The sequence below is a fragment of the Globicephala melas genome, chromosome 17 (assembly GCF_963455315.2).
Source record: "Globicephala melas chromosome 17, mGloMel1.2, whole genome shotgun sequence".
Classification (NCBI taxonomy): Eukaryota; Metazoa; Chordata; class Mammalia; order Artiodactyla; family Delphinidae; genus Globicephala; species Globicephala melas.
The window spans coordinates 67991372-68010128 of NC_083330.1; the positions used below are offsets into that span (position 1 = coordinate 67991372).

The following is an 18757-nucleotide window of genomic DNA, read 5'->3' on the forward strand; positions in this document are numbered from 1 at the left end:
AATCCTGCCCATCAGCCTCTCCACAGCCTGCCCTGCCTCTTCTGAAATGCATTCCTCTCCACAATTGCTCCATCTTCCATTTTCCCTTTATTTTTAATGACTTCACTTGTGGTTTGATCTACATAATTTAGCATTTGCTTATACTATCTGCTCTCACTTTTCCTGTGTTTTATGTGTTCGTATCCCTCCCCTGCTAACGAAAATAAGTGTAAGCATAAATGGGATAATAATTTTTTGTATTATTATAACTTCTACCAACCTTCTTCTTCATATTTCAAAAATTATATACTCATCAGTGATAAATGCCCACATTTAATGAGCTCTTAAAATGTGCTACTTGTGAGTGCTTTTCAGACAGATTACGTCGATCTGCACAAGAACATGAGAAGTAGGCACGGGGGAAACTGAGTCTTAGTAAGGCTCTGTCTTATCCAGGTGGTGAATGACAGAAGCAGAATTTAAATACAGAGCCCATGCTTTCAACCATTTCTACCTCTGCACCATTGATAATTTAGAAAAGAAGGCGAACAATAAAAATAATATTAAGAGCACCCATAGTTCCGATCCACTACTAGAGGCAGCTACCGCTACCATTTTTGTACATGGCTTTTTTGTCTCTGCCTATGGTAAACGGCCTCTAGCTTGACCCCCCACCTCCAGCCATTCACTCCCTTGTGTACTCCCCTCCTGTTGAGTGAGGGCTAGATCTAGTAACTCACTTCTAATGAACAGAATAAAGCAGAAGCAATTGAACATAACTTCTGAGATGAGGTTATAAAAAGACTGCAGCTTTCATATTGAGTCTCCTTTTCTTCTTCTCTCTGAGATCGCTCATTTGGGGAGAAGCAAACTGCGTACTGTGAGCAGACCTATCGAGAAATCCCTGTGGTTAAGTGACTGGTGACTCTGATCCACAGCCAGCAAAGGCCTGAGGCCTGCCAATAGCCAGATGGGTGAGTTTTGAAGCAACTCCTCTCCCGTCGAGCTTGATGATGGCTGCCCCATCAACACACGAATTCTGGCTTTTGTGTGTGAGAAAGAGCGAGCAGAGGCAGCCAGCTCAGCTGCGCTTGGTGCCCTGACCCAGCGGCTGTGGGATAAACAAATGTTTGCTGGCTTAAAGTGGTAATTTGGGGGGTATTTTGTATATATTGCAATAGGTAAATAATACACTGTCCTATAGACATTTATCTAAATATGGTTGATCATCTATGTTTTACTATTTATCACAGGTCAATATTTAATTTATTGAGTGAAACAAGCTGATAAACCTTGCTAACAGGCTGTAAAATTCTTTTTTTTTTTTTTAAATTGTGAAATATAGCCACATACAGAAAGTACGCAAGGTATCCACGTGCACCTGAAAGAATCATACACAAACACCCTGGTCCCAATTTCAGTGTATTTTATATTTTAAATAAAATAAATCTGCAAGGTATATGTAAAATCAGTCACGATATCATCTCCAAAGAGAATATAAAAGAGAAGAGAAGATAAAAGGCAAGCTAATAGAGGGTACCATTTCAGGATGGTTTAGGAATCAGGGTCTCTGAATCTTTCTTTTGTAAAATCTTTCTTATGCACTTTTCTTTAACTGTCTAAAGAGGAAAAGCTTAACTTTGTCCTCGGGAAGAAGTCTAGGGATTGTGCCATAGTGGAGCGTATATAATATGTGGGACAGAGTGGGGCCTCTGTACAAAATTGATAAAGGAATGAGTGGACTTGGAATTAAGAACATGGATTTGAGCTCCTTTTCAGCTGATTGGAAGTGAGTGATGTCATCACTTAACATATATGAGATTTAGTTTCCTCATCTTTAAAATGGGGACATGCTCATGAAGTTGTGAGGTTTAAAAAAGATAGCATTGTCTATATGAGGCCCGTTTACAGTGTGCTCAGCATATATAGCAAACCCTCAATACATCAATTACTCTTGAGTAATAATTCTGATTTCAGAACACCATCAAATATTGATTTATTACTATATAAGACTTAAGTAAACATATTTAGTTTATTTTATTATTATAATATTTTTTGGCCGCACTGTGCAGCATGCAGGACCTTAGTCCCGTGCCCCTGAAGTGGAAGCACAGAGTCGTAACCACTGGACTGCCAGGGAATTCCCAACATATGTATTTTAAAATATCACAACTTTATTTCTTATTAAATGATAAATGTTCATAATAAAATAATTTTAAAGAATTTTTTTTTTAAGTATGAAGAAGAAATCAGCAAATCACTTCAGAATTCCACCAGCAAGAAATAACCAACATTAACTCTGGTGGACATCATTCCAAACATCCCTGTGTGTATATGGATGGGTTGGAAGAATGGAAGGCTAGTTAGGTAGATAAAAAGCTAGCTAACTAGTTAGAGATCATAATGCTTTTTAAAATAAAAATGTTGTGTAATTACACTTGATTGTAACTAAAGAAAAATGAACTGAAGTGAAACTGAAGAAACTGCTGAAATTTAGATCATGTTTCTTTTTTCCTCCATTGCCAGTGATAGTATTTCCTCAAATATCTCTCTAAGTAGGGTTAAGTAAAAACTTGATGAGATCAAATGTTTCATTTTTCTCTTTTAATATACATCTTCCAATTTTTCAGGCAATACTAATTAAAAATAACCTCCTACTGTAAAAGATAAAGTGTTTTTTGAGAGACCTCCACACTGTTTTCCACAGTGGCTGCACTAACTTACACTCCCACTGACAGTGTACGAGTGTTTCCTTTTCTCCACATTCTCACCAACATTTGCTATTTGTGTTCATTTTGATGATAGCCATTTGACAGGTGTGAGGTGACATTTTATTGTGGTTTCTGTTTGCATTTGCCGGATGATTATTGATGTTGAGCATTTCTTCATGTGCCTCTTGGCCATCTGCATTCCCTCTTTGGAAAAATGTCTATTCAAGTCTTCTGCCCATTTTTTAATCGGGTTGTTTGTTTTTTTTTATGTTGAGTTGTACGAGCTGTTTATGTATTTTGGACAATAACCCCTTATCAGTCATATTACTTGCAAATATTTTCTCCCTGGCAATTCCACTCCTGAGTATATATCTGAAAAAGCCCAAAAATGCTAATTCAAAAAGATGCGTGTACCCCAATGTTCATAGCAGCACTATTTACAATTGCCAAGAAATGGAAGCAACCCAAGTGTCCATAACAGATGAATGGATAAAGAAGATGTGAGATATACATCCACACACACACACACACACACACACACACACACACACTGGAATACTACTCAGCAATAAAAAAGAATGAAATTTTGCCATTTGCGGCAACATGGATGGACTTGGAGGGCATTATGCTAAGTGAAAAGTCAGACAGAGAAAGACAAATACTGTATAATATCACTTACGTGGAATCTAAAAAATACAACAAACTAGTGAATATAACAAAAAAGAAGCAGACTCACAGGTATTGAGAACAAACTAGTGGTTACCAGTGGGGAGAGGGAAAGGGGTGGGGTAATAGAGGGGTAATGAATTAAAAGGTACAAACTATTATGTATAAAAGAAGCTTCAAGGATATGTTGTACAACACAGGGAATATAGCTAATATTTTCTAGTAACTATAAATGGAGTATAACCTTTAAAAATTATGAATCACTGTATTATACACTTGTAACTTCTATAATATTGTACATCAATCATACTTCAATAAAATAGAAAAAGGTAAGTGATTCATCCTCTGACTTTCTCCCACCTCCTTTCTTTAGTCCTGAGTTTTGTTACTTTTACAATTTTAAAGTTAAAATGATTGATAACACATTGTGTTCAGCCATCAAAAATTTTGCTGTTATGCTGTTGTTTAACCTTATTTAAATGAATGTGATCCCCATAACTAGTTCTTTGAACTATAACTTCTTCACTCTAGAGGTGTGTGTTTTAATAAATTCATCTTGCGATTGGATTAGTCTTCCAGTATATTTTACAAGAGGGCTCATATAGTTTCTGAGTTCTTTCATGTTTCAGAATGTCTTCAGTTTTAATATTCTTGAGTTACATTTTCCTTTAGTCAGGGCTTTGGGACATAAATCTGATTTCTTCTTGAAGAATGCTGCTGTGGTGAAGTCTGAGGCCAGCTGGATCCCACCTCACTCCCTTTTTATCTGTCTGGATAAAGTCTTCCTCTATAGATAATGTTGATCAGGATAAGTTCAGTGCCTCCTTGTAAATTGTACTGTTTTTTTCTAGTATATTAATTTCTTATGATTTGCAGATTTAGTATTTTTCTAGTATCACAAATATATATGAAATGACATCTCTGAAACACTCTCCCATTTGTTAGTTGCTCTCCTTAAAAAATATAAATGATTCTTTATGTGGGCCAACTTTGAAGTCTATTTATCATCATCTGTAACTGATTTGTTCATTTATCTTTTTCCTTTGCACTCACTGTGAGGTGCTAAAGCCTTTTCTTTTTGTCATTGTTTGAATTTTTAGTTGTGCCTAGTCTGTTCTCCACGGTTTACATTTATTTGTTTGATCCATAAGGATGCTGCTTTGACCTGCAATTGTTTCCTTAACCTGGTAATCTGCCTTTTCAACCCAGCATATTCCTTCATCATCTTGTTTTTGAGTCTTGTATAAATGACTCCATACTGAGTTTTTTATTGTTCTTTTGCAGATTGTCTTTCCTTTCCCTTTTGTGTTCTAGAATGCTTGCATAGTTGAAATGCCATTTTCTTCCCCTTTTTCTCACGCTTAACATGGAGAGCTCTGCCCAGATCTTCTCTTTGCTCTGATCCAATGTGGAAAGATACTATTATTCCTTTTTGGCTTTGTCTTTGATCAGGTGGTCTTGCCTTGTTACTTTTAGTTAAATTGATCAGGCTGAATGTTTCTTTCTGAACACTCTTCTGGAATCAGAGGATGCAGGGCATGGGCTGAGAGCTTGGCTGAAGCTTCTGGTTGACCTGACATGGGTTTTCTTCTAGGGTCCCACAAAGTATCCTGTTCTGGGGCCTTCCACCGGCCATTTAGGTGTGTCTCCTGTTCATCCCACCATCTCAGCATGAAGCCACAGAAAAAGCTGGTCCCCAGTGGCTCTTCCTGTTTCTGTTGAGTCCTCTGTGCCTCACCAGTATTTTATTTTCATTGCAAGTGTGATAACTCTTGTTTAGTGTTATTTGTCATATCGTGTTACGCCCCTGCCCAAAATCCTCCCAAGGCTCCCGTCTCACTCACTCAAAGCCATAGTCCTCCAGTTTTTACTGGGCCGTCAGCGTGATGCCCCCGGTACCCCCATCCCAACCCTTGGCTCCCTGGGCTTAAGCCACACTGGCTTCCTTGCTGAGCTTCAAGTGTGCCAGGCCCACATCTTCCTTAAGAAGCTCCCAGCAGTGGTTCTCCCTGCCTAGAACCCTCTTTCCCAGAGAGCCTCATGGCTTCACCTTAGATTCCTCAAAGCTTGGCTCGGATGTCAGGATTTCAATGGGATCTTTCCTAAAGATGCTTTTGTGTACAGCAGGTAACTGGGAATTCCATCCCCCTTCTCTAAGAACAGACCCTGGCTCTGGGGCTCCAGTTCAGCCACCTTGCCCAGGAAGAAGCATGCGGGCCTCTAAGTGAGAAAGCGCTTCTGGAGGTTGTATGACTGGCTATGAGAAAAGGGACTTCACCGACCCGGCCTGGGGCACTCAGCAGAGTAGTGGAGAGCCCTCCACTGGGACAGCCTACAGAGGCTGAGACGTTGAGTGAAAACTAAACTTGCAGTTTGAAAGATTCTGTGAAGAAAATTTACAAAATAAAATAAACGAATCCAAACTGAACTAAAATTTTGTCACCTTTTTTCTCTTGCTCTGCCAAGTTTTCACCCAGACTGTGTAGAGGAGACAAGGACAGACCCCTACGGACTTCAGTTTTGGGCTTATACATATTTTTGACCCTTTGAATGAATAGCTGCTTGGAAATGGAAAAAGATTGAAGTAAACTACCTGCTGACTTCCGGTTCCAAATGCTAGCTGTCTGGTGGGTCCGGAAGCTAAGCCGTTCGGCTCTTCTTGTGAAAACCGTAGATGAGATGGAACGCTAAGACTGAATGTACAGCCTGATGACAGAAGCTAGAATGGTTCACGGTCATCATGGGGTAGATGGATCTGGACTGAGGATCAGCTACCTCGACTCCAGCATATGGCATGCTCTTGCTTTCCTTCATGAGAAAATTCCCCTTCTCAGGAGTTGTCCTTGAAAATAGTATTATCTCCCCCTCTTCTCCCATTTCTCCCAGTCCAGCCAGATGCTGGGAATCACAGGAAAGCTTGAACAGAAAATAGGGAGAGACTGAAGTAGTGTGGGGAGGCAAGTGACCCTGCGGAAGCTGTGAAGTAGCTGACAAGGCATGAAGTCTCTGGTGGCTTCTACCTGGCAGGGGCTGGGCTGGTCCCATCCTGCATTGTCTCTGAGAAGCAGAGGCTGGGCTGAGATCTGAGCAAGAGGGAAGCATATTCAATGCACGGCATCCCAGGGGAGAGCCAGCTATTAAGCAAGGAGTGCACTGAAATCTGTGAGCAGAAATTGCGAACTGGAGAAGAGAATTTGACCCTTAGGGCATGCATGGAGCAAGTCACTCTTCCTGGCTTTAACAAACACTGACAAACCAACCTTGTCCTGTCCAAGGATGAGTAAAACAAACAATATCATTATCAATACAAAGAAGGGGACAATGAAAAATCTTGCCCCCCAAAAAGGTGGGCGGGAGGAATAAGGTAGAGAAATACTGAGAACAATTTATCACAGAATCCAGATGGTCATTTCAGAAAACTGTATGGTACTCCCACATACTGCATGAAGGTCTCTCTGAAATGGAAGCAGAATGTCTGGAGGAAAGATCTAGAGGGGAAAAAGGCAAAGCAATTAGATGGAGGAATCATGATGGGAGAAAGCAAGAAAAATATATGTGCTCAATGGGCAGTATCGCCATTTCCTGCTGTGTGAAGGTTTACCACGGGTGTGGAGGACATATCTGAGAAAGTCCCTCAGAATTTAGGGAAAAGGAGACAAAGGGTTGAAAGGACGAGAGTAACAATAAGTGAGATTTCAGAAATGTTGGCCAGAAAATGTAGAGCTGTGTGACACCAGTTAGCATTGCTGAGCTAAAGGCGCAGAAGGCTCATGGGAGGCAGGAACAAGTAGCCCTGATTCAAGAAAACCCCAAAATAAGAGCCTCAAATCTATGTAGCCTGGCGTGAGAGGATTAGCCTCCCGAGATACATACAAAATCCCGTAAATAGGCAGAGGTGAAACAATGGGGTTGTTTCATATTAATAAAAATTAACCTAGCCTTCGTCTTCTTTCCAGCACACTAAATGACAGAAGATAATTTGGTAGCATCTATAGAGTTTCAAGAAGCAAAGGATGTGATCCAGGAATGTTCCATATATGTTCCAGTGAACATTCACGTGTGCAGTGAATGGGATGATATCACTGGATGTGCAAAGGAGACAAAATATATTATCTGCAGTCCCTCCTTGAAACACTTCTTTAAGACACATTTGCAAACTGAGTAATGAAACACAAGAGCTCAGAATTAGATGGTCACCATATAGAAGGACTCACAGTGAGCAGTGATAACAATTAAAGAAGAGATAAACTTCAATGTCACCATTATGGTTATAAAAAGGAATTAAAGCCTGAAGTTCATTCAGGATGCAGAATGCTTATAATATATAAAATAATAGTGTCATAACTATGAGCTGGATCCCAAAACTTCAAAGAATTATTAAAAAAGACTGGGAAGTACATGAGATGGTGTGTGGAAAAGAAAAGTAAAGTGCTGAACTTATTGTCTTACAGAGGACCTGTGATTTCATCCTTGTAATGTGTTTATAGATTTTAGTTTTCTTTAGGTGTACATGTATCTTCTATTTTTCCTAACTCAGATAAGTATTTACTTGATTCATAAAGAAACAGTAGAAGATAAAGAAGCTAACAAAAAATTAAATTCCCTGAGACGAATGTGACCTGAAATTTTGAATATCTACATGGGCTCTAGTCTCAAAGGAGCCCTCTCTTTTTTTCATGTCTTTGGGAAAATGATACAGAGAGAGCTTAGGGTGGAAGTGGAACCCTACTGTGGCTAATGTCACTGACAATATTGAGATCTGGCTGTCCCACGTTTTCCTGGGATGAAGGGGGAAGGAGGGGAAGGACAAGGGATGAGCTCAAGCTTCTCCATAGTCTTGCAAAGCTGTAAGGATGTTTCAACCTCCGTGTGACCCAGGAACACTCCATGGAGCTCAGGATTCACTTATAGTAGAAGAATGAGGGTCTCACTCTTTTCTCTGGAGGAGAGCAGTGGCTGTGTGACCTCAGAAATATTATTTTTACCTTTCTTGATCTTTGCTTCCTCATCTGGAAAGCGGGGGCAATAGGTTTCTCTCAGAGGTCCCTTAGAGGATTTCAACACATTAGGTACATAACGCATCTAATGTAGCAAGGGAAAGTGTAGGTGTTTAATTGATGCATACCTTTACCTTCCCAGCACTTCAATATTTCTGTCAATCTAAACTTTGAGGGAAAGATGGGCAGTCAGTGGGCTGGTGATCTGGAGAGTTCTGATGTGTCTCTGGGAGGGCTAGGAGGGGGCTACCAGGGAGATGGAGGACAAGGTCAAGGTGGAGAGGCTAGGATCTCACTCTGTGCCTTGCACTGACGGCCACCGTAGTTGACAGTTTCTTTCTCTTGACACAACTCCAAACTGCCTATGAAACATGTTCTGAGAGAAATCCTCCCCCACTTACATTTCCAATGAGGAAGGTATTGCTGTTTGATGCATTAATTATCATTCCTAAATCTTTTCCTCTAGAAGGAAGTTGTTTGCAGTTATCCATTTTGAACACAGAATGGTGAGAAACTCAGGCTATTTATAGCTACCTATTCTTTTGGTTGCAAAAGACGAGCGCTTCTTGGGAAGATGGTACTTCCCTAATTCAGGCTCTTGCAGCCTAGAAAGGGAAACTCCTTTGATGAATCATTGACCAAGGCCAGGCCTTGGCCAACCTTGGTCTTTCAAAACCCGGTCTCTGGTACTGTATTCTCTAGGAAGTCTTCCTGAATCTCCCCCAAAGCTGGGTTATTTAATATCAACCCCACCTAGTTCCCTGATTCCTTCTACATTCTCCTCTGCATGGGAGAAGCTAGCCTGGAAGCACATTCCCTAGAATTTTGCCGGCAGGGGTTAGGGTTAGATTCTGCTAAGGAGAGGTGCTGGGATGGTGTTTTGAAGGCCGAGAAGAAGTTCTTATCTGCTGCAGCAGCTGTCAAAGAGTAGGTGTCAGTACGTGCGGGATGTTGCCAATGGCTTCCTCCCAGTCATTTTCTTGAGAATTCACCACTTCAGCACTACTGCCTGGATTGCGGGGGTAGCAGCTTCCTGGATTCCAGCCCTTGAAGATTTCCCTACTGACATGACTCTAACCCGTACCACAACTGTTCAAACTTTTAATTCCCTGTACTAAGTCGCTTTCTTCTTGAAATACCCAGAAAGCCTCCCATCTTCCATTTCAAGCTTAGAAACACCAGACCGAGCTAAGCACTCTCTTCTGGACAGTTCTTTAACACCTTTGACACAAATCAACAGCTCGGAGGTTGAGTCCACGGACTGTGGAGTAACGCAGAAACGTTCACAGCATCTTCAGCTGCTGAGACAAGCCAAAGGCTCTTAAAAAACCCCAAAAAACCTAATTGGGCAAAGAACTCGTCAAAGAATAGATACATGTATATGTATAACTGAATCACTTTGTTGTACACCTGAGACTAACACAATATTGTTCATCAACTATACTCCAATATAAAATAAAAAGTTAAAAAATATATATATATTCATGATAGAAAAGACATTCAGATGTTTCCCTCTCTTCATGTTAACCAAATAAAAAAATTTTAATTTGTTAAAAAAAAAAATGTGAGGGTGGGACTTCCCTGGCGGTCCAGTGGTTAAGACTGCGCTTCCACCGCAGGGGGCACAGGTTCATCCCTGGTCAGGAAACTAAGATCCCGCAAGCCCCATGGTGTGGCCAAAAAAATATTTTTAAAAATGTGAGGGCAAATCAAGAGCCTCTGCAGCTAACGCTGGCATGGAAGTTTTCAGCAGTATTTGTAGAATTAACAGAGTACCATGAATATGGAATGGGGACCTAAACCCGTGAAATCAATAGTAGTAAGTTCACAGACCCCGGTGAGTCATTTCAGTATCACAGGGTTAACCACTCAGATACACTGTGACTCTTCGTGATTGGCCTCTTAGAATGTTGGTTTTTTCTGTGTTTAGGATACAACAAATTTATCTACCAGTGGAAAACCAATAAGTTTCCCAACCGCCTGCCACTTGACAACCACATTACTCTGGTTTTGCAGAACTTGACACCACTCACTAGCATAAAGAAAGGTGGAAGGAATTTGGTGAAAGATGATCCCTAGTCTGCTTTAGAATATGAGGTCCTCCTTCTTTCAGCTGTTCTTGCCATTTTACACCACTTCATCTTGGAGATCTGGGGAGGAAAATGACAGGCGTCAATCAGCCTCAGATAAAATACCACATACACCCTAAAGCAGGGGCAGGCAAACTTTTTCCGCCTCCAGTTGGATTCTAAGACCTTCAACCTTCTTTGTAGACGCTCACTCAGGCAATGTATTTTTCTGCTCAGAATTACAGTTCTGACTCCCTACTCCTGCCATCCACGCACGTTAATGGAGGAAGACCCCCTGTTTCCGGTTATTCAGGCCCCTTGTAAGCCCCTCACTCACAAAGGCTGAGCACCTGAGCATATGGGCCTAATTTGAGGAGTGCACAAAGCCTGCCTGTTTGGTACCTGCAGAAGCCATGGTGAACGCTGTTCCTCTGCAGACAACTGATTCCTTTCCTTGTATTCCAGCTTCCACTCTCCCTCACTGCTTTTCTCTCATTATGGGGGTATTTTTCAAGAACCTTAACTACAGGTACATTTTTAGCTGTATAGTTCGTTAGTGTTAAGTGTATTCACATTGTTCTGTAACTAATCTCCAGAACTCTTTTCATCTTGCAAAACTGAAACTCTGAACCCATTATACAATAACTCTGTATGCCCCCTCCTCCCAGGCTCTGGCAACTACCATTCTACTTTCTGTTTCTGTGTATTTGACTATTTTAGATGCCTCGTATAAGTGGAATCATAAAGCATTTGTCTTTTTGTGACTGGCTTATTTCACTTAGCATAATATCCTCAAGGTTCATCCACGTTGTATCAGAATGTCTTCTTTCTTAAGGCTGAGTAATATTCTAGTGTAGGTATAGACCACTTCATCCACGGATGGACACTAGGGCTGCTTCTACCTTTGAGCTATTGTGAACAGTGCTGCTATGAGATATACAAATATCTCTTTGAGATCCTGCTTTCAATTCTCTTGGGTATATACCCAAAAGTGGAATTGTTCACAACAGCTTTGCAATGAGCCACAACCTGTCACAGAAGTGTTTATTTCAATGATGTTCATGAAAGCTGAACTTTAGAATTGGTTGGCCATTAGAAAAAAAAGTGGGACATCAAAAGCACAGGCAACAAAAGGAAAAACAGGGAAAGCCATTTTTTGAATGCCTGCAATAGAAGAGTTTGGCCTCTGATGACTAGGTGCACAAGATATGCTCTTCAGGGCACAATTAGGGTGTGAGTAATGTCTACCTTTATAAGGTCAAAAATAGATTATTGTCCAGAGCCTCCATGAAGATGGACAGCATGTTGATGGCAATGTTTTCATCCTTTAGGACCAACACATCTGGTCTCAAATATAAGAAGAAATTATTGCAGCAACAATATATAGTTTCCAGATGTAAAGATCAAAAAATTTATAATTGCATTTTTATATTTCTGAGGAATCCCTATACTGTTTCTCACAGCAGCTGCACCATTTTACATTCCCACCAACAGTTCCAATTTCTCTACATTTCCAGTTTCCTCACTTTTTATTTTCTGGTGTGTGTGTGTGTGTGTTTGTGTTTTAATAGTAGCCATGGTTCTCCATTTCTCATAATTAAAAAAATGGAATCACACAATTTGGGAAACTGCATTTTTCCCTTTAATATCATGAGCATATTTTAAAATCAACAAATATTCATTTATAATAGAATTTCCGACGTCTGTGTAGTTTTCTGCTCCATCACTTGCTTACTGTGCAACCCTGGCCAAGTTCCTCAACCTCTCTCTGCCTCAGTTGTAAAATGGCATAATGAACACTTTAAGAGACCTTAGGAGAATGTTGTGAGGATTAAATGAGAAGAACCTATAATGGCATGTTGTCAGCAATCAATACATGTTAGCTATGATTATCAATACTTTTATTATTGTTTGCCTACTGCATTGGTGGATGTAAGTAATTCTTTATCGACCTTCAGGTTGCTTCCGATTTTTCACTTACATGGACATTAGCAACATAGTTGCAGTCATTTCTTTCTTTAAAAACCATCCAAACAGGTCCCTCTTTTCAGGGATTAGTTGACTGAAGGAGGAACTCCAGCCCAGCTGAGACCCAGCCTCTATTCTTGGCTTTCTCAGAACAGCTTTTGGTCACGTAGAGCAGGCCTCCTTACCCCTTCCAGAAATACATTGCTCTGGCCGTGGTTTTTAAACAAGCCCTCTCATAATTCATTGCCAAGGTATCTCACCTGCAGATCTGTGGACCTGAAGTTTTTCTGGGGGCTCGGCATAATGATGCATGGCCTGGAGAAAGCTTAGTCAAATATTTACATGGAGGAATGTGGCATTTCCTACCCTGGTGCTCTGATTACCATCAGAGTCTTATCTTTCCCCATAAAAGGAAGTGTGGACATGTATTAAGTTGTCAACACGAGAAAAATATAAGGTCCGGAATAGAGGGCCTGGGAGACCTCTGCATGTTCTTCTATGTAATAACATCTGAGGGTAAGAAGGAGATTCAGCTGGAAGCGGGGGTTGTGGTGTTGGGGGGTTTGTGAGGTGGGAAATCTATGAGGTCAGGTATAATTTGGTGGGTCTGCCTTCTCATTCAACTCAGGGGGTTTTGAGTGGTCAGAAGGGAAGATGAGAACACCCATTGTTCTCACCAAAGGGAAGGAAATGCTAATGGCCAAGACTGACCCCCATCTGAAGCATCTCAGTGAAAGACACACACATCAGAGAAGCCTCCTTCTCTGAAACGAAGCCGAGTATTACGTGGGGAGAGCGTGAGTTTAGAGGCCAGGCAGAACTGGGTCGAAATTCTGCCTCTGACGCTCTAAACTTCCATTACTGAGCAAGTCACAAAACCCTTCTGAGCCCCTATCTTCTTGTCTATAAGCTACAGACAGCATGCCCTAACATACAGGTTTCACAAAACGATTAAATGAGATGATACGTCTGAAGTTCCGGTGTGATGGTTTGCTATAGGAGATAAAGAGTGACCACACCAAGTCGATAAATTCCCAGCTAAATGCAGAGAAACTGGGTGGTTTCGAATTTGGGGCACTCTGTAACATGGACAAACACCAGACTTTTATTAGCTTTTTTCTTAATACTGAAAATAGGACTTCTGGGAGTTGAAAGACTCCAAGTTGGAAAGTATCAATCTAGACCAACATCATCACACACGAGCCTCACTATGAAATACTCATCTTAGCCGGAACTTAAAGACATCATCCCAACACCCCCAGCATAATTCCTTCATCCATCCAGTCATTCCACCAGCACTTACTGAGGGTTTACTGTGCTCCGGAAGCTGCTGCGGGCACTGAGAATCTCAAGTTAGAGGAGGCTCAGTCCTTGCCTCTTGGATGACCCTAGTCTAGTGGAGGAGAGAAAACTCTAAATCAACTGTCTCATGTCATAAACTGACAATGTGAGCAACACACATAGTTATAGAGGCGTCCCCAGGGGCAGCAGACAATGAGGTTTTAGAATTGGAAGGACATTTAGAAGCCGACCAGTCCAAACCTCACTGATGTGTGGACTCTGCCTCCATGGTCTCCCAGCTTTGTTTTCATCATCTCTAATTTCAAGGGTTTCACGGCCCACTTGCACTCCCAGCCCCAGGCAGCCTTTGGGCGGCTCTGACAGTTAGAAAGGTTTTCCTTAGGTTGAGTCAGTATTTGTCTCCTGGAAACCGTCACACAGCTCTATGGAGTTAATCCCGTTCTTTCGCCTGACAACCCTTCAGGTACTGGAAGTCAGCTCACGGGCGACAGGCAAGTAGGGATAATTTTAGCCTCGCATTGCACAGGGGAATACTGGGCAGTCCGGGGACGCATCTGACTTCAAGAAGGGACTCTATTCGACACTGAAGACATGGTAGGCATGTCTCACTTTGGATTTATTTGGATTTTAACCACTAGCCTTAATAATTACACTGGACTTTATAAAGCACTTTAGTATACATTATTCCGCAGTGACCTCACATTGACCTGGTGAGACGGTTCGGCATGATTTATTATTTCCGCTTTGTTCATAAATAAAACAAGACTCTGAGAGGTGGTGTGCTCAAGGTCACACAGATAACATCTGGTTGAATTGGTCTTCTCCCTTCCATACAAGTAGTCCTGCATCCATTTAGTCCTTCCCATAATCTACCTGTGGTCTCCCCCTAGATTTATCTTAAAATATTGATTATATTGTATTGCTCCCTTTATCAAAAATCCTCAGCAATTCCTCTTACATTCCAGGGTTAACTTCCAAGCCCTTAGAATGACATTCAAGGCTCTCAAAATTGTTGACTTGCTTGGAGTTTCAGGGATAGCGGGATGGGTGGATGAAATACCAATAAACATTATCACTACAGTGATAGTTCAGCAAGAAATATATACAAAGGGTATCTTGAGAACACAGAGGAGCAAGGTGAAGGTCACAGGGGGATTCCAGGAGTTAGGGATGCCTGGGATGGACTTTAAATACATGCATACCAGTAGAAGGTTAACAGGAGCAAAGAGGCCTTGGAGGAGAGAAACAGCCTGGTGGCTGTACGCAGGACACCATACAGAATGTGCTGGACAGGTAGGTACAAGGCTGGACTCAGAGAAGGATTAGGCTATATGGGAGGCAGGGCCACTTCCTGTCAGCTGTCAGGTTAGAGGCTTTGGACGTTATCCTGCAAACTTCGATGTGCCAAATAGGATTAAAGCAGGCCAGTGTCAACTGCATTTGGTGGCCCCGGCTAGGAGGGTGGACTGGAGTCCGAAGTCGATGAGATGGACGGGAGCCAGTCTGGCTAGAGATGAAGTAAGGAAACTGTTGCCATGAATCAGGGGAGTAAAGATAAAGGGCAGTGGAGGTAATCACAGGAAAAGGAAGGATTTTCACATATTTTAGGAGAGAAAAGCAAACAAATCCGATGACGGGGTGCCTGTGGAGATAAGGAGAGGGAGAAGCCAGGCTGCTAATGCGCTCTCAGGAGCCTCCAGGTTGGGAGGAACATAATGGCGCTACTCACTGCTATTGCCACACCTGCCCCAGCCTTCAAGGAAGTGCTGCAGGAAGGAGGTGTGTAGTACCTACTTGTAGGTGCGCTAATTTACTTAGGCTAGTAACAAAGAGCTCCCTCTCATCTTGGTGGGGTGGCCAAGACGACTGGCCAGTCACTTACGCCCGTTCCCTCTCCTCCCCCAGGTATCCTGCAGGTCTTGATTTCCTACGGTTAGGTGTGGCCATGCAACAGGGCCCTGATAGTCAAGCCTGAATGATGTGTGGGCAGTACTCCTTCACATTTTATCCTTTCTGCCAACTTGAGGCAGAAGAACCTGATGGAGACTTGAGAGGGAATGAAGGTCCCTGGACTGTGTGCAGAAGAGATCTGGCCATCCGCCAGGAACACCCATTTTAGACATGAGTGAACAGAAAGTAAATTCCTCTCATGTTTGAGCCATTGTGCATAGAATTTCTTTGTTACGGCAGTTAGTCCCACGTAACCAGCGCACCTTTCCTGTTTCCTACCTCACGTGGGTAGGAAAGAAGGGGGCGTTCAGCACATAGCTATTTGTGCCGGTCACTGCACTCAGTAGATTTCTGTACATCACCCCCTTAATCCTATAAGTGCTCGGAGATGTTTGAACGCTCCAGTTTTGCAGAAGAAAGGGAAAATCCCTGAAACGCATTGCTTTTGCTCAAGGTTATACCGTGTTCCCTTAGAGACATCCATGAGGCTGTGCAAAACAGATTTTTTTCACTGTTTTTGAATTTTGTTTTCTTTTTCAGCTTTATCGAGATGCAATTGACATAAAACATTGTGTAAGTTTAAGGTGCACAACGCGATGACTCACTCTGTGTATATTGTGAAGTGATTACTACAATAAGATTACCTCAAATCGTTACCTTTTTTGGTGTGCGTGGTGAGAACTTTCAAGATCTACTCTCTTCCAGCTTCCAAGTAAGCAACACAGTATTGTTAACTATAGTCATCACACTGCATATTACATCCTAAGAACTTATTCATCTCATAACTGGAACTTTGTACCCTTTGAACACCTACAGTTTCTTAGGAAACTCGTTGTCTCTATGTTTCCTACCACACTTAGAAAGTAGAATCATGATCAAGAAGAATAGAAGGTGGAAGAGGAACAGAGGGAGAAAAAAAGTTCATCATTTGAACCCTTCGTTTGTTTAGGTCTAACATCTGTAAGTATCAGCTATATTCAAGAGCATGTGCGTGGGGCCGAGTATGTATGTTCACAATGACTAAAGCCATTACCGATGAGTGCTTTTGAAAGCAATGCCGTCCCTCTGTTGGCCCGGTTTTCATATCCTTTCCTTCCATTTTGGGTCTCTGTGCTTTAGTCACTCTGGTCTCCTTTCAGTTCCTCAAAGAAGAGCTGCTCCTTCTTGGCTCTATGACTTTGCAAGTGCTGTTTCCTTTGCCTGGAGTACCACTAGCCTCATTCAGTTGGCCAACTTGTACTCATCCTTCTGCTTTCCCTTGAAGCATCATTTTCTCAGGAAGCCCTCTTTGACCCCGAGATTGTGGTATGTCCCTTGATAGCACTCATTGCATTCTAAATGGGGCAGTCATCAGAATTTTGATTATATAATCACTTTTACAGTTGGGTGGTTAGTAGTGCAGTCTTTCCCGGTAGACTCTCAGCTCCGTGAGGGCAGAGATGGAGTCTCTCTGGTTGGCTTCTCTATCCCCAGAACCTAGTTAGAATGCCGGGCACATAGCATTCACTTCATAAATTTTGGGTGAATGTGAAAACAACGAAGATTTTTCTCTTAGTAAAATAATAAAAAGCAAACCTAAAGAAAGGCTAGTCTTCCAAATGGCTTTCTGGGAAACATACTACACAGGCGAAATTCTGAAATGAATCAGGCCACTTAGTAATATGAGACTGACTTAAATCTAAACCAAGTGAGGTACTGTTCCATTTCACAAGTAAAGAGGCAGAGGGCATGAAGGTCTGACACGGATTCCCCCTGGTCGTGAGTCAGTGATGGGGGCCTCTCTCACTCTCATCTGTCCCTGCTCACTCTTGGTACTTTTTGTTGGATGCTGACTTTGATGGAGACTTGGCAGCCATATGGCAGTGAGCCCCTTGTCCTAAAGGAAAGGGGAAGAACATTAGAAGTGGAACCCTGGCTCAGCTACTGTAGGTACTGTGTGACCTTGGGCGACTCTGAGCCTCCACTTCGTAACTTGTAAAATGGAGAGAATCTGCTTGTAGGGATGCTTGCAAGGCTCAAATGTGCCAATGTGGCTGGAAGTGCTTTACAGAGAGACTGGCACTTAGCAGTGCTCACAAAATTTTAACTGGCATCTAGCACTTTCCCAGTATTGGGGTTTATTTCAGATGCTTAGGACATGTTCCATGTGAACTAATAAGTCAGCAACTCCATTAATAAAGAAAAGAAAGACTTGCCCTTTTGCTGGTGGATAAAAAGGCTGATTTAATTCCTCGCCCAATGACAGAGATCTGAAGACAATGATTTGATTCCCTAATCGCGAACGTGCCCATGCTTCACAAAATGTGAGACGCTGAGCAAAGAGCAGTGCCCTGGTGGGGCCGCACTGCCTGAAGCCACTCTTTAAAAGAGCTTGTGAGTGCTCTGTTCATCATTAGCTGATGTGATGTGGTGAAGGAGTTTGTTTCTCCAGATTCAGACATTTTTGAGGACTTACTATGTGCCAGGTACACCCTGTTGAGCACTTTTCACATGCTGTTTTGTTTACTTCCTACCCTATTTCTCTGATGAATCTATTATCATCCCTATTTTCATGATAAGGAAATTCAGATTCAAAGCAATTAACGTGTCCTCAGTCACACAGCTAGTCAATAGCAGAGCTGGTGTTTGGATCCACGTCTGATGCCAAATCCCATGCATTTCCAGATACATTTTATTCTCTTCCTAGTAAAACACATTCCATGGAGAGTGAAGACCAAAAGTCTGGATGAGAAAACCTAGTCCGGATTTATTATTAATAATACAAAATATTATCACCTGATAGCTTCAGAAACAACCAGTTTCCTTTGGAATGTAGTACTTTCCATTTTCTTTTATAGAAGCTCAGTGGTTCTGATTTTCTCTATTTGATGGTGCATGAAAGCCCCTGGGTAGAAAGCTGTTTAGTGGAGTGGAAAAGGGTCAGACTGGGGACTGTTTCTAGCCCTGAGCTTCTCCTCTGCGTGACTTTGGGAAATTCATTCAGAATCTTTGAGCCTCATTTTTCTTATGTGTGAAATGAGGACAATTGTGCTGCTTACTCACCTACGTTGATGGATTTTGTGAGGATCTATCAAGATAATTGTTGTACAATGTTATGCAAAAGACTCCATGTTAT

General features: G+C 41.9%; 1 long non-coding RNA gene across 41 annotated transcripts in view; it reads left to right on the top strand.

Annotated features, from left to right (window-relative positions):
- The window catches only part of LOC115863234 (uncharacterized), a 402728-nt gene that overhangs the window by 356813 nt on the left and 27158 nt on the right, over positions 1–18757 (top strand). For 32 of the 41 annotated variants that reach the window (XR_009559459.2, XR_009559466.2, XR_009559461.2 and 29 more), the window contains 3 exons: positions 827–953; positions 16183–16354; positions 16503–16602. The exons of 1 other annotated variant lie outside the window; for it this stretch is intronic. This is a non-coding gene — a long non-coding RNA (uncharacterized lncRNA). Of the gene's footprint in view, positions 1–826; positions 954–16182; positions 16355–16458; positions 16603–16781; positions 16948–18757 lie in introns of all 41 variants that reach the window. 8 more of the 41 variants (XR_009559474.2, XR_011376825.1, XR_011376829.1 and 5 more) reach the window with 5 other exon arrangements.